The 17,261-nt window shown below is 38.8% G+C and overlaps 1 protein-coding gene across 1 annotated transcript in view; it reads right to left on the reverse strand.

Moving 5' to 3' along the window:
- The window catches only part of ARMH4 (armadillo like helical domain containing 4), a 166,795-nt gene that overhangs the window by 144,150 nt on the left and 5,384 nt on the right, over window positions 1-17,261 (reverse strand). Inside the window, exon 2 of the mRNA XM_023255722.2 lies at window positions 14,635-14,727. The gene's annotated coding sequence lies outside the window, so the exon portion shown is untranslated. The remainder of the gene's footprint in view (window positions 1-14,634; window positions 14,728-17,261) is intronic.

The following is a 17,261-nucleotide window of genomic DNA, read 5'->3' on the forward strand; positions in this document are numbered from 1 at the left end:
AGAAAACATTGTTGAAATTTTATTTTTTTCATGTTTATTTATTTTTTTGAGAGCAGGGCAGGGGCACAGAGAGAGGGGGACAGAGGATTTTTAGTGGGCTCCGTACAGAACATGACCTGAGCCTAAGTCGGATGCTTAACCCACTGAGCCACCCAGGTTCCCCCTCTGTTGACATTTTAATGAGATTGTGTTGAATTTATAGTTAGCTTTGGGTAGTATTGCCATCTGAACAGTATTAAGTCTTTCAGCACATGAATACAATAAATACAAATGTCTTTGTATTTATTTAGGTGCTCTGTCAGCAATGTTTCGTAGTTTTCAGTTCAGCTAGGTGTTTACGTTATAACATTTTTCTCCCCTTTATTCAATATGACACACTTTAGGTCAAATAAAAAATAGAATGCAGCTTTCAAGAAGGCAATTAGTATTTCATTCATTGTGGTGTAACCCATCATGAGAAGAAAAGACTTACAGATCACATAGAATTAAACCAGCATTTGATTCAAGATGCTTTCTTCAGAGTTCTGAACTAGGTGCTGGAGGGCCCCAATCTGCATTAGCTTAGTTACCATTGTAACCATCAGGTAGAAGTCTAAACTGTGATGGTTTAATGGGAAATGCTATAAAGCAGCCTTGTGCAGAAAGCTAAGGGCACACAGACAAAGCAAAACTAAGGGCACATAATGAGAATTGGGTTGGGAAAAATGTCAAATAGGAGGCTTTGACCATAGAGTGGGATTTTGCCAGTCAGAAAGGGGAAGGGGGAGAAGGGCATGTGTGCGTTTGTGGTGGGAGGTGAGGAGGAGAAAAATGTGGAGATAAGGTAGAAGTGCCTTAATCCCCTCTGGTTAGTCAAGCAGTTCATTCATTTGAACAACTGTACAAAAATTTTAAGGCACATCTCTCTTTTTTTTTTAATTTTTTAAGTGTTTATTTATTTTTGAGAGACACAGAGCGTGATCAGGGGAGGGGCAGAGAGGGAGACACAGAATCTGAAGCAGGCTCCAGGCTCTGAGTTGTCAGCACAAGACTGACGCAGGGCTCAAACAACTAACTGCAAGATCATGACCTGAGCTGAAGTCAGACGCTCAACCGACTGAGCCATCCAGGTGCCCCTAATTTATCTTTTAATGTTTATTTATTTTTGAGAAACACAAAGTGTGAGCAGGGAAGGGGCAGGAAAGGGGCAGAGAGAGAGAGAGAGAGAGAGAGAGAGAGAGAGAATCCAAAGCAGGCTCCAGGCTCTGAGCTGTCAGCACAGAGCCCAATATGGGGCTCAAACTTACAAACCGCGAGATCATGACCTGAGCCGAGGTTGAATGCTTAACCAACTGAGCCACCCAGGGACCCCAAGGCACATATCTCTTAATATACTCCTTTCAAAAAATATGATACATTTAAAAAGTAATATTTGTGGGACAATGGGAGAAATAGAATAAAGGCTATGGGGTAGATAACAGTATACTTTATCAATGTTTATTTCCTGATTTTGATACTTGTACTATGGTTATGAAAGAGAGTGTCCTTAGGAAATACACAGTGAAGTATTTAGGGGAAAGAGAGCATCATGAATGCAACTTACTTTCAAATGGTTCAGAAAAAAGTAGTATGTATGCATACGGAGAGAAAATCATAAAGAAAATAATAAAAGTGGTAAAATGCTAACAATTGGAGAATCTGAGGGAAGAAAAGTTTTTATGCTATTCTTGGAACTTTCTTACAAGTTTGGAATTGATTCAAAATAAAAACCATCCCCCCAAAAGCAACATTGTCACTTCTCAACAATACAAACAGGGTTCTGAAAAAAATTTTTTACACACATAGAAAATATATCTGAAAGGACACCCCACTACTTATTAGTGAGTACTTCTAAGAAATAGACTGAATGGAGAAAAGAAGGATTTAACATTTTACTTTGTACATTACTGTTTTTTTTATTTTATTGAAAGCATGTATTAATTTTGTAATTAGAGGGGCGCCTGGATGGCTCAGTCGGTTAAGCGTCCGACTTCAGCTCAGGTCATGATCGCGGTCTGTGGGTTCAAGCCCCGCGTCGGGCTGTGTGCTGACAGCTCAGAGCCCGGAGCCTGTTTCAGATTCTGTGTCTCCCTCTTTCTCTGACCCTCCCCTGTTCATGCTCTCTCTCTGTCTCAAAAATAAATAAATGTTAAAAATTTTTTTTTTAATTTTGTAATTAGAAATAAAAACACAAAAGATATTAAAAGGAAAACCCCTTGGGGTGATAACTAACAACAGAAGAATACCTTTCTGGGGCACCTGGGCGGCTCAGTCAGTTAAGCATCCTGATCTTGATTTTGGTTCGGGTCATGATCTCACAGTTCGTGAGTTCGAGCCCTGCATCAGGCTCTGCACTGACAGCAGGGAGCCTGCTTGGGATTCTCTCTCTCCCTCTCTCTCTCTCTACCCTTCCTCTGCACTGTCTCTCTCTCTCTCTCTCTCTCTCTCTCTCTCTCTCTCAAAATAAATACATAAACTTAAAAAAAAGAACACCTTTCTATTGTATGATAATAGAGTCGGAATGGTAAGAAAAGACATTTTTAAATTAAAAAATACATATTTCACATATGTACATAACAATCAACAAATATATGTCAACATTTTAACAATTGTTGGCACTTAATGAGAATTATTTTTTCACCTGAAAAGATGTTCAACATCATTCATCATCAGGGAAATACAAATCAAAACCACAATGAGATATCACCCCACAAACATCAAAATGGCTAAAATTAACAACTCAGGAAACAACAGATGTTGGTGAGGATGAGGAGAAAGGGGAACACTTTTACACTGTTGGTAGGAATACAAACTGGTGCAGCCACTCTGGAAAACAGTATGGAGGTTCCTCAAAAAGTTAAAAATAAAACTACCCTACAACCCAGCAATTGCGCTAGTAGGTATTTATCCATAGGATACAAAAATGCTGATTCAAAGGGGCACATGCACCCCAATATAAATAAACATTAAAATTTTTTTTAAAAAGATGTGGTATGTATACAATGGGATATTACTTAGCGATCAAAAAGAACGAAATCTTGCCATTTGCAACTATGTGGATGGAACTAGAATGTATTATGCTAAGTGAAATAAGTCAGAGTAAGACAAATACCATATGATTTCACGTATATGTGGAATTTAAGAAACAAAGCAGAGGGGCGCCTGGGTGGTGCAGTCGGTTAAGTGTCCGACTTCAGCCAGGTCACGATCTCGTGGTCCAGGAGTTCGAGCCCCGCGTCAGGCTCTGGGCTGATGGCTCAGAGCCTGGAGCCTGTTTCCGATTCTGTGTCTCCCTCTCTCTCTGCCCCTTGCCCGTTCATGCTCTGTCTCTCTCTGTCCCAAAAAATAAATAAACGTTGAAAAAAAATTTTTTTTAAATAAAAAAAAGAAACAAAGCAGATGAACATAGGGGAAGGGAAGGAAAAATAAAAAAGATAAAAACAGAGAGGCAAACCATAAGAGACTCTTTCTTTTTTTTTTCTTTTTTTTTTGTTAATGTTTATTTATTTTTTGAGACAGAGAGAGACAGAGCATGAACGGGGGAGGGGCAGAGAGAGAGGGAGACACAGAATCGGAAGCAGGCTCCAGGCTCCGAGCTGTCAGCACAGAGCCCGACGCAGGGCTCGAACTCACGGACCCTGAGATCATGACCTGAGCCAAAGTCGGACGCTCAACCGACTGAGCCACCCAGGCGCCCCAAGAGACTCTTTCTTAACTCTAGAGAACCAACAGTGTTGCTGGAGAGGAGGTGGGTGGGAGATGGCCAACTGGGTGATGGACATTAAGGAGGGCATTTGTTGGGATGACACTGGGTATCATATATAAGTGATGAATCACTAAATTCTACTCCTGAAACCAATACTACATTATATGTGAATTAACCTGAATTTAAATAAAGAAGAAAAAGAAAAAAATGAGAATGATTATGTTTTTATGTCCTTGAGAAGCTGCTTTTTCTTCTCTCCAGGAACCGAGAGCTTTAAAATCTCACCACATTGTTCTCCCAGTTCAGCGCCGTAATGGTAAGGAAAATCACAGAAACTCTCTTAATAATTTAAGCACAAAGCTCCCATCTTCACCTTAATTACTGCCTACATTTTGCCGAAGCTAAGGTTGTTTTTGTTCAGAATGACTTCTGTAGGTTGACACACACAAAAATTACAGCCTGTAGTAGTTTCCCAAGCCCACCCGCACAAACTAAATTAAGCACTTATTAAATTCGTGCACTTAATAAAAAGAGACAATAAAAATGATATCAATCAACCAATTTCCTCCCCCAAGCCCCAAAATAGAAGATCACCAAGTCATGCTTTCCCCTGGGTTAGATGTGGCTTCAAATGAAGTGTTGATGAAGCATCCTAAACCAAGGCATGGCCTCGCCCCATCTTTCCAGTTGGGGAGAGGGCCAAGGGAGTAGGGTAAAATTTTAGGGCCTCATTCTATGGGGAATATCTAATGCCAAGCTCAAAAGCTTCAGGTGATCAGGACTCAGGCCTTCTATACTGTTTTATACTGGTTGTCTTCCAGCTCATTCCTCCCACTTTAGTGCACCTTTGTCACGGTCCCTCTGCCTCAAGGACATAGGCAAAGAAGCACAGACTTATTCATTAATATTCTGGGTTGTTAACTCCCAAGACTTAGCAGAGGAGGGGCTAGCTTGACTAATCTATTTTACTTGTGATCCTTCTAATAAATGAGAACATTCTTCCAGTTGAGTTCTTTTGTATCCAAGTACAATGTTATCTTTTGGCTCCTGATATATTTGGAACTAAAATATGCTCAATATATAAACTCTGGACATTAATATGACTTAGGTTTCTTCTTCCTTAATTAAAGAAGAAAAAAAAAACCCATAGAAAAAAATCCCCAATCACAGGATGAAACCTACTTCACTTTTTAAACTCTACAGCTCACATTTTAATGATCACCAATATACCTTTTAGGATATATATTCTACAGCTTGACATTCATCTATTTATTCAAAAATTACTTATTCAGTATCACTATGATGTTGACTAAACATATTCCCTGCCTTTAAGAACACCTGGGTGTTCTTTAGGGGGCACCTGGGTGGCTCAGTTGGTTAAGCCTCCAACTTCAGCTTAGGTTCCTGAGTTCGAGCCCCATGTCAGGCTCTGTGTTGACAGCTCAGAGCCTGGAGCCTGCTTCAGATTCTGTGGCTCCCTCTCTCTCTGCCCCTCCCCTACTCGTGCTTTGTCTCTCTCTCTCTCTCTGTCTCTCTGTCTCAAAAATAAATAAAAACATTTTTAAAAGTTTAGTGAAAAAAAGAACACTATACATTAGGGGCATCTGGATGGCTCAGTTGGAAGAGCATTTGACTCTTGATCTTGGAGTCATGAGTTTATACTCCACATTGCGTGTAGAGGTTACTTAAAGAAATACATATATATATATTTTTTTTTTTTAAAGAACAGTATACTTTAATACGCATTGTTTTAAATTTTTTTAAATGTTTATTTATTTTTTTGGAGCGAGAGAGAGACAGAGTGTGAGCAAGGGAGGGGCAGAGAGAGAGGAAGACACAGAATCTGAAGCAGGCTCCAGGCTCTGAGTTGTCAGCACAGAGCCCTATGCGGGGCTCGAACTCATGAAGCATGAGATCATGACCCCAGCTGAACTCAGACACTTAAACGACTGAGCCACCCAGGTACTCTAACGTTGTTTTAAATTTTTAAACGGACCAATAAGAAATCACCTAAATATATCACATTATCTTAACAGTTAGATAATACATTCTTTGGGGCAAGGTTGCTGAAAGGCACACAAAAAATAGTAGAAATTACTCTCAAAGAATTATCTTGTGTTGGTGACAGTAAAGTCAACTTCATGTCAAACTATTTGTATGTATTCATGTATCCCTATATATATTTTATTCTCTCCTGAGATCACTTTATTTTAACAACAGTTAATTTGCATTAAGACGTATTTGGAACGTCGGGAAAACACCGGGAAAAGAGTGTATTCATTGAAATATTGCAAAGCAGTAGGAACAAGTTCTGAGTAATTACAACAAAAGGAAGCCCATGTGTTTATTTCCCTCTAGAATTTTAGAAGTAACATTTTTAAAAATCATAACTGTATGAGAAAACCAGCTAATCATTTTTTTAAAAGCTGTATTTCTGTATTTTTTTTCTTGCCAAAAATATATCCCAGGTAGATCAGAAATTTAAGCATAAACATATGACACCATAAATGTACCAGAAAAAAATGGGTAAAATTTTTTATAGTCCTGCATCTTGGAAGTATTTTCTACATGTGACAGTTATTTCAGAAGCCATAAATAAATGATAAAATATTTCATATAAAATATTTAAATTCTAAAGGGTAAACATTACTCTACCTAGAGTTGAAAGAAGAACCAGAAAAAATATTCACAACGAACATAACATAAAAGACGGATGTATTTAATAAACAAAGAGCTCTTATAAAAATAAAAGCAGTGATAATATCGAGGAGGGACTGGGAGATGGGGAGGCTATTTCCATTACCTGCCCTCCATTCCTTGATAAGGACAATTGACTTTTTCGCAATCTTATGTAAAGTACTGTGCAATCACAATTTCAAGGCAAGGTCCTTAGCTTTAACCTTGCCAACAAGGTTGCTCATCTTAAGTTCTTCCTATATAAGAATTCTGGTGTTGCCGCTAATAAAAAGGCAATCAGCTCAATGCAATAATGGCAAAGAACATAAGTAGGCAATCTCAAATAACCACATGAAAAGGTATTTAGCCCCAGTTACGGTTAAAGAAAGTTATCTCTTTGGAAAGAGTCTATATTTCTTGGACTTCAAGCTGCTTAGTTGCTCTGCATCACAAGTTGTTTTTGTTTTTTTTTTTTTACTTTTTAAAATGTATGTATGTATGTATGTATTATTTATTTATTTATTTATTTATTTTTGAGAGAGAGAGCACACGTGAAAGAGGGGCAGAGAGACAAGGAGACAAAGAATCCTAAAAGGACAGTGCAGAGCCCAAAGCAGACTCGATCCCACAAACCGTGAAATCATGACCTGAGCAAAAATCAAGAGTCAGATGTTTAACTGTCTAAGCCACCCAGACATCCCTGCATTACAAACTTTTCGATAGGTTCAAGTAATGTTATGACTTTGTAGTTAATCTCACATTTTATTATAGTTAGGGTGGAAGTGATACTTTCCACCTGCCTCATCCTGGATGGAAATAGAACTCCCCAATTCAGGGGCACCTGAGGGGCTTGTTAAGTGCCCAACTCTTGATTTTGGCTCAGGTCATGACCTCACGATCCCGTTGGTCAGATTGAGCGCTGCGTGGGGCTCTGCACTGACAGTTTGGAGCCTGCTTGGCATTCTCTCTCTCCCTCTTGCTCTGTCCCTTCCCAGCTCATGTGCGCTCGCTTGCTCCCTCAAAATAAACATTTTAAAAATAAAAATAAATGAATAAATAAATAAATAAATACATCCATGGGAAACGATTAAAGCTATAGCTATTGAAAAAAGGTAAGAGTATAGGTACAGGCTTAGACGTCAAAAATATATTAAGTGAAAAAAAAAAACTTTTAGGACCAATGATCACATTTGTGTAAAATCACGCACATGTATGTGTATTTTAATTGATATGCTTCTATACAATATGAATGCTTCTCCAAGAAAATAACTTAATAAGGGGTGTTTTTATCTTATGCACTTAAAATGCTTTCATATTGTTTAAAACTACAAAGCCTGTTTGAAGTTTTCCAGAAAAAAAAGGTGTTTTTTTATGTCGAAAGCAAAACATCTGCCACTTTAGTTTGACGTTTTTTCATGTCCTGTTTACCGAACTAGAAACAAACACTGAATCATAATTAACTGATATAATTGGAAAGAAGTGCTGCCCCAGGATGATATGCTTAATGACATATTTGCAGAGTGGTGTACATTGATGGGTAAATACAAAAGAAAGACTGCAGACAGAAAGAAGTGGGTAGCATAAGAAAGAAAGAAAGAAAGAAAGAAAGAAAGAAAGAAAGAAAGAAAGAAAGAAAGAAAGAAAGAAAGAAAGAAAGAAAGAAAGAAAGAAAGAAAAGAAAGAAGAAAGAGAAAAGAAGGAAAGAACGAAACCGAGAGAAAAAAAGAAAGAAAACAACAAAGAAAGAGAAAGAGAAATATGTAGCATTCATCAACATGACACCCACTGAAATAACCCACTTCTTTTTTAATTAATTAACTAGTTTGCTTATTTATTTTCAAGTAATCTCTAAACCCAACGTGGGGCTCAAACTTATGACCCCAGAGATCAAGAATTATATGCGTCACTAATTCAGCCAGCCAGGCACCCCTGAAATAACCCACTTCTTGTTAGTTTTCTTGCTGATTTCCTTTTCTCATATGCAAGAGGAAGTAATAATTCCCAAATCAAAGTATTTATGTCTTGGAAGTCCAAAACTAGATGCTAATTGTTTTTATGAATAATAAAGTCGCGTTAAAGGTCAGAACAAATAAAGGGTCAAGGGAACTTGCTGTCTTTGAGTTTAAGAAGTTAAACCTTCATGTAATTTCCTTCTCTGCAGACCTTTTATATACTATGCAGTAGTCATTTAGAGCAACAAGTCTGGACCTCCTTTCTGAAGGTAAGTTGGCTTGCCTTCTTGACCTCTTACAAATGAAGGGAAAAATTTACAGGCTCTATTTTATTTATTCATTATATCCTTCCTTCCTTCATTATTCTATGCATCATTGATTCATTAAAAAGAAAAACATTTATTGAATACTTTGTATGTCCAGCCCTGAGAATGCAAAGTTAAAACACCATCTTCAGACCCAAAGATTTTGCAGTCCGAAGGTAGATAAAGAAGAAAAAGGGAAAATTACAAGATGGTGTAATAAAACGTTAGTACTGGAGGCTAAAGGAACCGAAAGAAGGGTTACCTGGTATAACCTGGAAGGCTAGGGAAGACTTCCGGCAAAGGGACTGTCTGAACTAAATCCTGAAGGATGAAGGCAGTCCAGATAGGGAAAGGAAGCAGTGTACAAAGTCATAGCCGTGAACTGAAGGGAAAAAAACAAAAAACAAAAAAACATAGCATCTTTAGGGAACTGCTCATAGTTCAGTATGCTTGGCATGGTTCTAAGACAGGAATGGTGGGAAGACCAGGCCAGGGAGAGATGAGCAGTGACCAGGTCCTGAGGGATTTTGTCTTCCATCCTAAGTAATCTGGAATTCATCCTAATGGCTCTGGGTTTTAAGCAGGAAGAAGATATGATCAGGGTTGGGGTGTGTAAACATCTCTTGCGTAGCAGTGTAAGGAAATAAAACTAAGTGAGAAATGTGAAGAGACAGGAGACAGGACAATGTTTAAGGCAGGAAGATTAGTGAAGAAGCAGTTCTAATACATGGGAAAAAATGGTGAGTGATTTTGGTTTTTAGAAAACACACAAAATGGCAGATGAGAGTATCAGGACTTTGGTTGGGCCCTGAGCCCTGGGAAGGACTCCAGTAGGGGGCTGAGGCAGTTTACAGAAGCCATTGGCAGTAATGGCCAGACTCTTGGAGGCCGAAGACAGGAGAGGTACTTGGTATTCAAGCTGCTCAAGGCCATGGAGGTTATTTCCCTGGAGGAGATCTCTTTTCCTCACCTACCAAGGAGTCTGAGATTTTTTTTTTTTTTTTTTTTTTTTTTTTTTTACTCCTTTCCAGGACAATGTTTCTAGGCCCTGATGATCTTTTTTTTTTTTTAATTTAAAAAAATTTTTTTTAACGTTTATTTATTTTTGAGACAGAGAGAGACAGAGCATGAACCGGGGAGGGGCAGAGAGAGAGGGAGACACAGAATCAGAAACAGGCTCCAGGCTCTGAGCCATCAGCCCAGAGCCCGACGCGGGGCTCAAACTCACGGACCTCGAGATCGTGACCTGAGCTGAAGTCGGACGCTTAACCGACTGCGCCACCCAGGCGCCCCTAGGCCCTGATGATCTTGTCCATTCTGAAACAGACCCAGAGCAGTCAAGAACCCAGACTGAAGTTGTTTGTGACCACTGTGTTGTCACCCACTGAGTTGTACCAACTGCCATCCGTGGGACCATCATTCTGTCCAAGATACCTTAATTCCTATGAGATGAGGCTACTATAAGAAGAAGAAGATCAATAAGCATTTCATTCCGGCCAGGTGATACTCTCTTTACAAGGTGACAAGGTTTTGGGTCTCACTAAGGTTCATCTTACTCTTGACTTTTAAATGAACTGACATTCCGTCTGTTCTTGTGTCTAAGACACTGCTGCTGATGAGTGGTGTGGATAACTGCTATACTTTTGCTAGGAGCTTCACTGCCACTGGGTCAACTTTGCTGAAGCCATCTTTGATGCCATCTCTAAGTCCTGCAGCTCTATGATCCCTGAACTCTGCAAAGACAGTATTCACCAAATTTCTCTCTCAGGGATTTACTGATCATAAAGTCCCAAGTGACAGTGCACAGAACCCACAGAATCCTCGTGGTTACCGTGTTGTGGTCTTGTAAAAGCAATATTAGAGAATGAAAGAGAAGGATGGTGAAGGTCTGAACTAATGTAGTAGTAAGGATGAAGAGGAGGTAACAGACCTGAGATATACAAGAAAAAGAAATCACAGGACTTCATGTCTGATTAAATATTGGAAGTAAAGAAAGGGAGGAGTTGAGAATGACTATTTTAGGTTTCCAGTTTGGGCTCCTGGAAAGAGGTCCTTCAGAATAATAAGAAATGTAGGCTATGGGGCCACTTTTCAACAGATTGTAAGTAGTGAAGATTTGGACCTGTTGAATTTAAGACAGTTGTGATACTTCTACAAAGAACTGATCAGTAAATAATTGAAAACTGTAGGTTTTAAACACAGGGAATACAGGCACCTGGATGTCTCAGTCGATTAAGCATCTGACTTTGGTTCAAGTCATGATCTTGCAGCTCATGGGTTCAAGCCCCACATGAGACTCTGTTCTGACAGCTCAGAGCCTGAAGCCTGGTTTGGATTCTGTGTCCCCCTCTCTCTCTCTGCCCCTCCCCCACTCACGTTCTGTCTGTCTGTCTGTCTGTCTGTCTCTCTCTCTCTCTCTCAAAAATAAATTTTAAAAGATTTAAAAACTTTTAAAATTTAAACACAGGGACTAGATCTGACCTGGAGGTATAGATTGTTGGAGAGTGTGTGAGTGGCCATGAGTCTAAGACGGTAAATGAAGTCATGGAGAAGGATGAGATAACTCAAGAAGAGTATACAGAGGTAAGAAGAGAGGTGAGCCAAGGACAAAATGGTGGATAACATATATTAAGGGATAGACAGAATACTAGAAGACTCTAAAGAAATATCCATAAAGTGTTATAAACCCAAACAGGGTATTATTGTAGAAGGTGAGGGAAAAGAAAGTTTCAAGGTGAGAGGAGTCAAACAGTTTGAAAACTTACAGAGAGGTCATATAGGTTAAAAGGGAGATGTATCCATTGGATCCAGCAACCTAAGAAATTACTGATGTGTCAAGCAAGAGAAATTTTGGTCACGTGGCAAAATCTAGACTGTAATGGATTAAGGAACAATGGAAAGTAAGGAGGATGAAAAAAAAATAGACAAGTCTTTCAATAAGGTTAGTTGGAAAGGAAAGGAAAGGAAAGGAAAGGAAAAGAGGGTGTTTGCCAGAGGAAAAGATAGTTTGAGGGAAGATGTTCCTTTTTGGAAAGATGCTGATGGAAAAGAAAGGGAGACAGGTAGTTGAGAAAGAAAAGTCAGGGAGGAAGAGTAGGGAATGAAGAACAGAGCCCAACTGGAGGGATTAGCTTTGAATAAAAGAAGGGAATCCTTTTACCCTATGATAAGAAGAAAGCCATGCAGATGTATTTCTAAGAGACATTCAACACCACCAGCAATTTTTGGTACAAAACTTTTTGGTGCTGGAGTTCCGAATCAGAGAGTAGGCATTTGTAATGTTGTAACATGTGACAAGCAAACTTTGTCCAGGGGCCATCCCATTTTACAGCTCTGATAACTACTGCATCTCATATGTTCAGCAATGTCAAACGTACAGTGAAAACCAAGTCCTCGGTACTGCTTTGTGGAGGTATAATTCACATACCATAAAATTCACCAGTTTTGAGTATACACTTACATGATTTTTAGTAAATTTATTAAATTTCTCGAATTATGCAATTATCACCATAGTCCAGTTTTAGAATATTTTCATCACCCCAATAAAATTCCTACTGCCCATTTACAATTAATCCCTGTTCCCACCTCAGCCCTAGGAAAAAACTAATATACTTTTTTTGATCTCTATAGATTGGTCACCTCTGGACATTTCATATAAAATAAATCATACAATATGTGGGGGTTTTTTGGCTGGCTTCTTTCACTTAGCATAATGATTTTTAGGTTCATCTCTGTTACAGTATGTATGAGTGGGTTATTCCTTTTTACTGCTGAATATATGCCATTGTATCACTATACCACACTTTGTTTATCTACTCACCAGTTGATGGATATTTGTCACTGCTTTTGCTTGTTCAGATTGGTTTTGATTTTGGTTTGGTTTAGTTTTACTTTTTTTTTTTTTTTTAATTTTTTTTTTCAACGTTTATTTATTTTTGGGACAGAGAGAGACAGAGCATGAACGGGGGAGGGGCAGAGAGAGAGGGAGACACAGAATCGGAAACAGGCTCCAGGCTCTGAGCCATCAGCCCAGAGCCCGACGCAGGGCTCAAACTCACGGACCGCGAGATCATGACCTGGCTGAAGTCGGACGCTTAACCGACTGCGCCACCCAGGCGCCCCTAGTTTTACTTTTTTTTTAATGTAAGTATAGTTGACCTGCTGCTTTGCTGTTGCTTTGATCTTTGCCCCTGAATGACAGGCATACATTGACAATCTTCTCTCTGTGCTATCTATGTGCCTACTGACAACTTTAGACAGTAAGTCATGTCATTTTTCTCTAGAGGGTGTGAAGCTAGGCTTTGCCAATTTTTTTTTCTTTTTTTGTGAAGGATAAAGTGTCTTCTTGGTGATTGGTAAAGGATAAAGACATTATAATTAGACCCAGTCACTAGCCCAATGCATCATAACTATTCCAAACCACAAACAACTTTGACAGGATGCGTGCCTGCCACACTCCACAAAAATGTACTCACACACTCCCAGATTTTTGCCACTACAAAACAACAGTACCACAAAACAATAACAATGACAATGATGACCACCACAGTAAATGTCCCAGGAAATAATGAGAAGGATGATGCTATTTGGGAGGACATCCAATGAGGAATATTACATCGAAGTATCAAATGACAAAATGAGAATAAAAATTTTATCCTGGGGGCACCTGGGAGGCTCAGTGGGTTAAGCATCTGACCTTTGATTTCAACTCAGGTCACAGTTTATGAGTTTGAGCCCCACATGGGGCTCTGCACTGACAGTGTGGAGCCTGCTTGGGATTCTCTCTCTCCCTCTCTCTCTCTGCCCCTCCCCTACTCATGCTCTCATGCTCTCTCTCTCTCCCTCTCTCTCTCTCTCTCTCTCTCTCAATAAGTAAATAAACTTTTTTTAAAAAGATTAAAAAAAGAATTTAGAAAAACAATGTTATCCTGATGTAAATATTGTCCATATGCACCGATCCCCATGATAATAAGCAACCCTATCAGAATATACTTTGAGAACTATATGTATAGCCTAAATGCTGTACTTGAAGGTAAGAATTATCACAGAATGAACACATGTCCCAAGAATGGATTCAATCTTGTATTTTTATTTCTTCTTTTAAAAACTTTTACTTTTTTAATATGCAAAAGTAGACAAAGCAATGTTCAAAAGAAACCCAACTAGCCATTACGCAGGCCCCCAAACCTCCGACCCAAGGCCTATCTGCCCCATCCATAAATTAAATCTGCCCCTCCTCATATTATTTGGTAGCAAATCTCAAGCATCATATAATTTTTCATCATGCAACTCTATCAGAGAAGTCTTTAGTTAATAACGTAACTACAATACCACGATCACATCTAAAACATTTTAACAACGATTGCTTAATATAAAAGTTCCAGTCATTGTTCCTGTGACTTGTTTATAACTTCAAGCAATAAGCCCAGATGGCAAAACAACCTCTGTCAGATAAGGACTTGGAGAAGAGGGGCTCCATGCGTGTCCTGATAGGACACACACGGCAGTGTTTCTTCTCCTTGCCAAGTGATCCCGTCAGGCTGGGGTTTAAGGAACTGAAGGAAATTCAAAAATAAGCTCAGAAAACGTATGCCATATGGACGTTAAAGGATTACTCTCCCCCTTTGGTTATGAAATGACTAACTATTTTCAGCTAAAATGTGTGGGATCTGTTTCAAAAAATGGAATAGCTTTCCCTCACCGAGCATATTGATTAGAGACATAATCTAGACTGTCTGGGAATAGTTTCTCTGTAGCTGAACAAATCACACCCTTCAATGCGCTGTTTAATTTTAGATGCATCTTGTCACATTTATTTAAATGTTTTGGCTCTGGATTTTTTTTCCCTTTCCGTGTGCCTGATGTCCGCATTTATAATTTAGCTGTCATCTTTCTCAAAAGGCAGTGTGGGGCGACAGAAAAAGCAATCCCAGGTTTCATCACATACAAGTGGTATGAACGTATACAAGTTACTTACCCTCTCTGAGCAAGAATTATTTTTCATTTGGTGACTAATGAGGATTTGTGAGGATCGAATGAGATAATGGATATAGCACTGCGCCTGCATGTACTAGATAATCAAAAAATCAAAGCTATTGTTAATAAAAGAGGCATTTTCTATAATAAAAACATGTAATTTATCAAAAGTTCCTCCCAAATAGTTTTTTTCATTAGCATTTATTATATCTTACCGATTTCTCAACAAAACCATAAGCTATTATGCATGGATCAGTTATTTAAGGAATAATGTTCCTTCCATCACTGCCCTGAATGTAAACAAATACTTAGAGTAACATAACTGTAACAAATAGACACTCTTTTTTTAAAATTTTTATTTATATTATTTTTGAGAGAGAGAGACCCAGAGCACTAGCAGGGGAGGGGTAGACAGAGAGGGAGACACAAAATCAGAAGCAGGCTCCTGCTGTCTGTGCTGACAGCTCAGAGCCTGACACGGGGCTCAAACTCACAAACCATGAGATCATGAGCTGAGCTGAAGTCAGACGCTTAACCAACTGAGCCACCCAGGCACCCCACAAATAGACACTCTTAATTAAGTCATTCTACTGTGAACCTATTTTTTAAAAATCAGGTCTATATCCAACCATTCTATGTACTCTATCTTTTCAGAATAAAATATCAAACTTTCTGTTTGAAACTAATAGAAAAAAATAATGAGAAAACAACAACAAAAACTTCATTCTCTCATTTTAGCAATAATACAAACAAATCCAAGTCAGTAGGCTCTATTCCAAACCTGACTCTGGCCTGAGGTAAGAATATGGGGAAACCAGAAAACTTCCATTTCTATTCTTTCATTTGTAGGCACGGCATGAAATAATTTATAATAGAATATTAATAAAATAGGATGCTAGTTCAGCAAACAAACGTATTTATGGCTCAATGTATGGTTTATTAAAATATTTATTAAATATTTTAGTCAATATTCTCTGCCTTTACAAGTAAGTTTAAATATTCTGTGAGTAATGGATTCTGTGACTGATAGTTCAAGATCTTGCCATACCTTACAGTTAGCAATAAATTTTCATTATGTAGTTCTACAAGAATGAAGAGTGTGATAAATCAGCCCAGATACGTCCTGACCTTAACACAGTTTCTGGTTCTACTCTCTAGTGAATTACTTCTCTTTCCTCAAAGGGGACACACCACCGTAATTCCAGCTCATTGTGAGCTCTGGCTCATTTTTTGAAGTTTTATTACAACGTGTCATGAGTATTCATGAAATGTGTCATGAAATATTCTTTGAGAGGTCAGATTCAAGAGCACTATTGTGGTCAATCACGCAGATGGGCAGCTACATACAAAGTCTAAAGCAATTTCCCACTTGCCTTGCCAACTGGCTACAAGGCAAGATGGGAGGCAGTGTAGCCGTAGCCGGCCATCTTTCTATGCCATTGTCATTCATTCAAAAAACTACCAAAGCCTATTCCATACTCAGTTCCAGGTAGGTTCTGGTCTACAAAATCTCTGCTCTCAGGGTGAAGGCACAGTAAATAAGAGATTACAGTAATCAATGTTAGTTACTCATTAATAATGTATACAGAACCTACAATACTCCAGATGCTCTGTTAGGCACGAGGGAGACAACAGCAAGCTAAATAGGCAAAAATATTTTAGTGTTCTGTGATGTGCACAGGATGTCATGGAGGCCCAGATAAAGATCTAAATACACTGACAGACCAGAGGTCAGGCTTTTCAGAGGAGGTGATACTTCAGCAAAGTTTGGAGAGACAAAGAACAAAGATGTTAGATAGAGAAGGCATTCTCAGCACAACATGGGAGGTGTGAAGCAGCAGGATATATTTGGGAAACTACTGGTAGGTTATTATAGCTACTGCTTTATCTTAAAACTCCAGAATATCACTGAAAGATTTGAAGCAAAGAGTGTTAATGATTGCATTTGCATTTTAGAATGCTTATTCAGCCTGCAGTACAGACAATGAACTGTGGAGGGGACAGAGAGACCAATTAAGCAGGTATTGTTATAATCCTGATTGCAAAATAGGAAGGGAATAGATAAGGTTTACCATACTATAGAACTTTGCAATTGATTGGGATAGGAAAAGATTGAATGAGAGGGGGCTAGAAAACTTCCAGATCTCTAGCTCTAAAGGCAACAGCTTGAGTCATTGGTACTAATGAAAACTCTTCTTTGACTAAACGTTGAAGAGCTTTTATGGTGCATTCAAGAAGCCTAAGATTGGGTCACCTTCCCAGCCACTCTGGACCCAACATGGGTCTCTGAGTTAAAGAAGGTGAGTTATTCCTGGGTGGCTCAGTCGGTTAAGCCTGACTTGGGCTCAGGTTATGATCTCACTGTTTGTGGGTTCAGGCTCCCTCCGGGGCTCTGTGCTGACAGCTCAGAGCCTCAAGCCTGCTTTGGATTCCATGTTTCCCTCTCTCTGTGGCCCTTCCGCAGTTGTGCTATTTGTTGTTTTTTTTTCCTCTGTCTCTGTCTCTCAAAAATAAATAAACATTAAAAAAAAATTTTTTTTAAAGAAGACAAGTTATCCCTGAAACAGTAAGTAATTGTTAACTTTGAGGAGGATTTTGACGACTAAGAATGAACAGTTTTCAATATAG

This window comes from Felis catus, chromosome B3, assembly GCF_018350175.1.
Source record: "Felis catus isolate Fca126 chromosome B3, F.catus_Fca126_mat1.0, whole genome shotgun sequence".
Classification (NCBI taxonomy): domain Eukaryota; kingdom Metazoa; phylum Chordata; class Mammalia; order Carnivora; family Felidae; genus Felis; species Felis catus.